The sequence below is a fragment of the Salvelinus fontinalis genome, chromosome 36, assembly GCF_029448725.1.
Source record: "Salvelinus fontinalis isolate EN_2023a chromosome 36, ASM2944872v1, whole genome shotgun sequence".
Lineage (NCBI taxonomy): Eukaryota > Metazoa > Chordata > Actinopteri > Salmoniformes > Salmonidae > Salvelinus > Salvelinus fontinalis.
Genome location: NC_074700.1, coordinates 32,441,327 through 32,449,131, shown reverse-complemented (window position 1 = coordinate 32,449,131; position 7,805 = coordinate 32,441,327).

The following is a 7,805-nucleotide window of genomic DNA, read 5'->3' as shown; positions in this document are numbered from 1 at the left end:
AACTACATTACCCTATACTACTGTATGGGTCTAACTACATTACCCTATACTACTGTATGGGTCTGTAACTACATTACCCTATACTACTGTATGGGTCTGTAACTACATTACCCTATACTACTGTACGGGGCTGTAACTACATTACCATATACTACTGTACGGGTCTGTAACTACATTACCCTATACTACTGTATGGGTCTGTAACTACATTACCCTATACTACTGTACGGGGCTGTAACTACATTACCCTATACTACTGTATGGGTCTAACTACATTACCCTATACTACTGTATGGGTCTGTAACTACATTACCCTATACTACTGTACGGGTCTGTAACTACATTACCCTATACTACTGTACGGGGCTGTAACTACATTACCCTATACTACTGTACGGGGCTGTAACTACATTACCCTATACTACTGTACGGGGCTGTAACTACATTACCCTATACTACTGTATGGGTCTGTAACTACATTACCCTATACTACTGTACGGGTCTGTAACTACATTACCCTATACTACTGTACGGGGCTGTAACTACATTACCCTATACTACTGTATGGGTCTAACTACATTACCCTATACTACTGTACGGGGCTGTAACTACATTACCCTATACTACTGTACGGGTATGTAACTACATTACCCTATACTACTGTACGGTGATGTAACTACATTACCCTATACTACTGTACGGGGCTGTAACTACATTACCCTATACTACTGTACGGGTCTGTAACTACATTACCCTATACTACTGTACGGGTCTGTAACTACATTACCCTATACTACTGTACGGGTCTGTAACTACATTACCCTATACTACTGTACGGGTCTGTAACTACATTACCCTATACTACTGTACGGGGCTGTAACTACATTACCCTATACTACTGTACGGGGCTGTAACTACATTACCCTATACTACTGTATGGGTCTGTAACTACATTACCCTATACTACTGTACGGGGCTGTAACTACATTACCCTATACTACTGTACGGGTCTGTAACTACATTACCCTATACTACTGTACGGGGCTGTAACTACATTACCCTATACTACTGTATGGGTCTGTAACTACATTAACCCTATACTACTGTATGGGTCTCTAACTACATTACCCTATACTACTGTATGGGTCTAACTACATTACCCTATACTACTGTATGGGTCTGTAACTACATTACCCTATACTACTGTATGGGTCTGTAACTACATTACCCTATACTACTGTATGGGTCTAACTACATTACCCTATACTACTGTACGGGGCTAACTACATTACCCTATACTACTGTACGGTGATGTAACTACATTACCCTATACTACTGTACGGGTCTGTAACTACATTACCATATACTACTGTACGGGTCTAACTACATTACCCTATACTACTGTACGGGTCTGTAACTACATTACCCTATACTACTGTACGGGTCTAACTACATTACCCTATACTACTGTATGGGTCTAACTACATTACCCTATACTACTGTATGGGTCTAACTACATTACCCTATACTACTGTACGGGTCTGTAACTACATTACCCTATACTACTGTACGGGGCTGTAACTACATTACCCTATACTACTGTATGGGTCTGTAACTACATTACCCTATACTACTGTATGGGTCTAACTACATTACCCTATACTACTGTACGGGTCTGTAACTACATTACCCTATACTACTGTACGGGGCTGTAACTACATTACCCTATACTACTGTACGGTGATGTAACTACATTACCCTATACTACTGTACGGGGCTGTAACTACATTACCCTATACTACTGTACGGGTCTGTAACTACATTACCCTATACTACTGTATGGGTCTAACTACATTACCCTATACTACTGTACGGGTCTGTAACTACATTACCCTATACTACTGTACGGGGCTGTAACTACATTACCCTATACTACTGTATGGGTCTAACTACATTACCCTATACTACTGTACGGGGCTGTAACTACATTACCATATACTACTGTACGGTGATGTAACTACATTACCCTATACTACTATACGGGGCTGTAACTACATTACCCTATACTACTGTACGGGTCTAACTACATTACCCTATACTACTGTACGGTGATGTAACTACATTACCCTATACTACTGTACGGGTCTAACTACATTACCCTATACTACTGTACGGGGCTGTAACTACATTACCCTATACTACTGTACGGTGATGTAACTACATTACCCTATACTACTGTACGGGGCTGTAACTACATTACCCTATACTACTGTACGGGGCTGTAACTACATTACCCTATACTACTGTACGGTGATGTAACTACATTACCCTATACTACTGTACGGGGCTGTAACTACATTACCCTATACTACTGTATGGGTCTGTAACTACATTACCCTATACTACTGTACGGGGCTGTAACTACATTACCCTATACTACTGTACGGGTCTGTAACTACATTACCCTATACTACTGTACGGGTCTGTAACTACATTACCCTATACTACTGTACGGGGCTGTAACTACATTACCATATACTACTGTATGGGTCTAACTACATTACCATATACTACTGTACGGGTCTGTAACTACATTACCCTATACTACTGTACGGGGCTGTAACTACATTACCCTATACTACTGTACGGGGCTGTAACTACATTACCCTATACTACTGTACGGTGATGTAACTACATTACCCTATACTACTGTATGGGTCTAACTACATTACCATATACTACTGTACGGGTCTGTAACTACATTACCCTATACTACTGTACGGTGATGTAACTACATTACCCTATACTACTGTTTGGTGCTGTAACTACATTACCCTATACTAATGTACGGTGATGTAACTACATTACCCTATACTAATGTACGGTGATGTAACTACATTACCCTATACTAATGTACGGTGATGTAACTACATTACCCTATACTACTGTACGGGGCTGTAACTACATTACCCTATACTACTGTACGGGGCTGTAACTACCCTATACTACTGTACAGGGCTGTAACTACATTACCCTATACTACGGTATGGGTCTAACTACATTACCCTATACTACTGTATGGGTCTGTAACTACATTACCCTATACTACTGTAAGGTCCTGTAACTACATTACCATATACTACTGTATGGTGCTGTAACTACATTACCCTATACTACTGTATGGTGCTGTAACTACATTACCCTATACTACTGTAAGGTGATGTAACTACATTACCCTATACTACTGTACGGGGCTGTAACTACATTACCCTATACTACTGTAAGGTGATGTAACTACATTACCCTATACTACTGTACGGGGCTGTAACTACATTACCCTATACTAATGTACGGTGCTGTAACTACATTACCATATACTACTGTACGGGGCTGTAACTACATTACCCTATACTACTGTACGGTGCTGTAACTACATTACCATATACTACTGTACGGGTCTGTAACTACATTACCATATACTACTGTACGGGTCTGTAACTACATTACCCTATACTACTGTACAGGGCTGTAGGTACTGGTCCTCTGTAGGTACTGGTCCTCTGTAGGTACTGGACCTCTGTAGGTACTGGACCTCTGTAGGTACTGGTCCTTCTATAGGTACTGGTCCTTCTATAGGTACTGGTCCTTCTATAGGTACTGGTCCTTCTATAGGTACTGGTCCTTCTATAGGTACTGGTCCTTCTATAGGTACTGGTCCTCTGTAGGTACTGGTCCTTCTATAGGTACTGGTCCTCTGTAGGTACTGGTCCTTCTATAGGTACTGGTCCTCTGTAGGTACTGGTCCTCTGTAGGTACTGGACCTCTGTAGGTACTGGACCTCTGTAGGTACTGGTCCTTCTATAGGTACTGGTCCTTCTATAGGTACTGGACCTCTGTAGCTACTGGTCCTTCTATAGCTACTGGTCCTTCTATAGGTACTGGTCCTTCTATAGGTACTGGTACTCCGCAGGTAATGGACCTCCATTGCCGAACATGTAGCACCCACCTGGGTGATGCCACAGCTTCTGAAAGGTGTAATTGAATTGACTGGAATTAAAAATGGAATTGATTCCAATCCTGTGTTATATAACCGTAACTGCTGTTTAAAGACCGAGATTGTGAGACAAAGTACCAGTCATGTTTACATTCATATCCAATAGGACTTGGAAGGGATATAACTTCTATGGAAGAGATTACTACTAGCATACTGGAAAAGCACAGTTTGTTTATTCTGTATTGGTCCCAGATCTGTTTTGTGCTGTGTAGCAAACTCCTGTTGCATTTGACAAGACAACACAAACAGATCTAGAACCAGGCTCGATTTACACCGACGCTCAGATTAGAAAACATTCCACTATAGCCCGGTCCAAGACCTGTTTGTGCTGTGTCGCCAGCTCCTGTTGCATTTGACGAGACAACAAAAACAGATCTGGAACCAGGCTAAGATTGTTGTAGGTATAGTAAAGGATTTAGACTGATTCCTGGGTTACAAAGAACTCCATTATATAACACTTTTGTTTTTCTATTTTTTTCTCTGTAAGTAGCGTTTGTTGTAGGTTTTCACGTCATGTTTGATGTGCTGTTTTCATTTTTTTGTATGCGACATTGTTATTAGAGATTGGGAATCTGCAATTATTATTTTGTGTGTGTGTGTGTGTGTGTGTGTTTCTACTGTATAAGTGCCTGACTACTCATAAGCTAAAGAGAACCAAAAGGCTATCTGCTTTCTGCATTGCTGAGATCACGATGATAGTTTCTATCACTGTATAATAGAGTTTAAACAATGGAGAGAGAGAGAGACAGAGGTGTTTTCTATTGATGACAGACATTTGAATGACGACTGTACTGTAGGTATTGTCAGGTCCATCATTATTGACCCGCCTTGATAAAGATGAGCAAAATTATTCTGTACAAAATACTAATTCTGAGCTATATTGCTCAACAAAATGGGGAAATGTATATATATATTTTTTTTACCAATACAATTGCTCAGCGAAAGAGAACTCTATTTTCATGTCATCTGACCATAGCACCGCCTGGAGTTTGCACCGCCTGGTGTTTTGATAAACAGCATTGGCCCTTGGATTGGAACCGGTGCTTTGGTCAGATGACATGTAAATAGAGCTCCTTGGCAACACACAACAGCGGTGGGTTTGGTGTTGAAAAACAGAAGCATACGCAGGAATGAACCTCCATACCTAATGTAAAATATGGTGGTGGATCTTTGATGTTATGGGGCTGTTTTGCTTCCACTGGTCCTGGGGCCCTTGTTGAGGTCAACGGCATCAGGAACTCTATCCAGTACCAGGATATTTTTTTTGTGTGCCAAAAACCTGATTTCTTCTGCCAGGAGGCTGACACAAGTGGATCCTCCAGCAAGATAATGACCCCCCAGGACTAATCAAACATTTTAGCCATACATCTAAATGCTGCAATGGTCACCTCAGTCTCTGGACTTTGGTTCTGTATGGAGGAATGGACTAAGATCCCTTCCAACGTGTTCTCCAGTCTCATAAAACATTTTAGAAATAGGCTCAGTGGTGTTATCGTTGCAAGGGGAGGGTGCTGGAACAGGGGGGTCAAGAACCCCAATCTTTTTTTTGTGTGATTTTTGTACATATTTCTTGTTCAACAAAATCTCATTTTGTGAGCAATTGCATTGTTATAAAATAGTATAATTTCACCCTCTTTCTTTATTTTTTTTTGCATGAAATATATCTCAGTATTTATATTGTTTATTTATACAATATTTTTGCTCATCTTTATCCAGGGTGCCAATAATTATGGACCTGACTGTATCTGGGGTTTGGTTTTCAGTTTATCTTTTTTTTTTTTTTTTATGAGCATTTTATCACACTAAAATATAACTTGTTGTATCAAACTGTTCTATTTAGTCTATTTAGTTAAACACTACTGCATTTGTTTGTTGCTGTGGTTGTCTATGGCCAGTAAAACAGTGAGATTTGTTTCTTTCTTTCAAAGACTTTCCGACCTGACTTTATCTGGGGTTTATCTTCAGTTTATATTTGTTTTTAATGAGCATTTTATCACACTAAAATGTAACTTGTATCAAATTGTTATATTTAGTTGTGTACTGTATAAAAAAAAACACTACTGCGTTTGTTTGTTTGTTTGTTTGTTGCTGTGGTTGTCTATGGCCAGTAAAACAGTGAGACTCGTTTCTTTCTTTCAAAGACTTTCCGTGTTGCAAAACTTGACTTGTTGTCGGTTATCGCCAAAAGATTGTTTTGCTGCTGTGGTGGGTTGTGTGGATGCTGTCTGTGGTGGGTTGTGGATGTGCTGTCTGTGGTGGGTTGTGGATGTGCTGTGTGGTGGGTTGTGGATGCTGTCTGTGGTGGGTTGTGGGGATGCTGTCTGTGGTGGGTTGTGGGTGCTGTCTGTGGTGGGTTGTGGATGCTGTCTGTGGTGGGTTGTGGATGTGCTGTCTGTGGTGGGTTGTGGATGTGCTGTCTGTGTGTTCAGTCGGTGTTTTATATGACAATCACGGTGTCACTCATTACTCAATATTAAATCTATTTCCTGGAATGTATAAAGTATTGGCCTCCTGTGTATCTGTAGTTCAATCAGTTTGTTTTGATTCCGTTTAAATGAATAGAAAATAAGAAAGCTGTTGGTGTGTGTGTGTGTGTGTGTGTGTGTAGGGGGGGTGAGACAGATTACACAGACCCACAAAGATTTTGAAAACAGATCCAATTTTGATAAACTCCCACATCTATTGGGTGAAATACCACAGTGTGCCATCACAGCAGCAAGGTGTGTGAGCTGTTGACACAAGAAAAGGGCAACCAGTGAAGAACAAACACCATTGTAAATACAACCCATATTTATGTTGATTTATTTTCCCTTTTGTACTTTTGTAACTATTTGCACTTCATTATGTAGCCAAGTAGCCTAGTGGTTAGAGCATTGAGACTAGTAAAGGAAAGATTGGTAGATCAAATCCCAGAGCTGACATGGTAAACATCTGTCATTCTGCCCCTGAACAAGGCAGTTAACCCGCTGTTCCAAGGCCGTCATTGAAATTAAGAATTGGTTCTTCACTGACTTGCCTAGTTAAATAAAAGTTTAAAAAAATAACACCGTTAATAGACATATGACATGTCTATTCTTTTGGAACTTTGGTGAGTGTAATGTTTAATGTTTATTTAACTTTTATTTGATCTATTTCCCTTTCTCTGGAGTAAACACGTTTCCCATGCTAATAAAGCCCTTTGAATTTAATTGAGACTTAGGGGAGTGAGATGGCGGACGGGTGAGAGGAGAGAGAGAGGAAAGTAGGGTGGGAGTAGCGTCTGAGGCAGTAGATTCCAGCTGGTCGTTGTTTGGTCTTGTTGATGGAATCCAACGGAAATCTCCTTCTGCGTTCTGTACTCGGAGGCGGTTCTCGGGCGTTAACGGTACACGGGAGCCTGATTTGGGAAAATCATTGCATTAAAAGGTCTATTTATCTGGAAATCTTTGGGCTACACATTTGTAGGCTAATATATAACAAACAATGGCAATTTTGAAAGTCACAAGCATGTTTACTAAGTTAACATTTCATAATACTGATTTGAAAATGAAAACGTAAACCACCTGTGTTTCACTTAAGGGTTAACAATTGGTTCTGCACGTAGGCTTCCTACCTCGCGTTTAAATAAAAACTATATTTTGTGCATGTAGCTTCATTGTGCATTAGACTACATCGTTGACTTTCATCTTTCTTTACTTTGATACAAGATACAGTTGTAACTTTTAAAGTTGTATTGTCGCCGACGGATGGCGCTAATACGCTGTCGGATCGT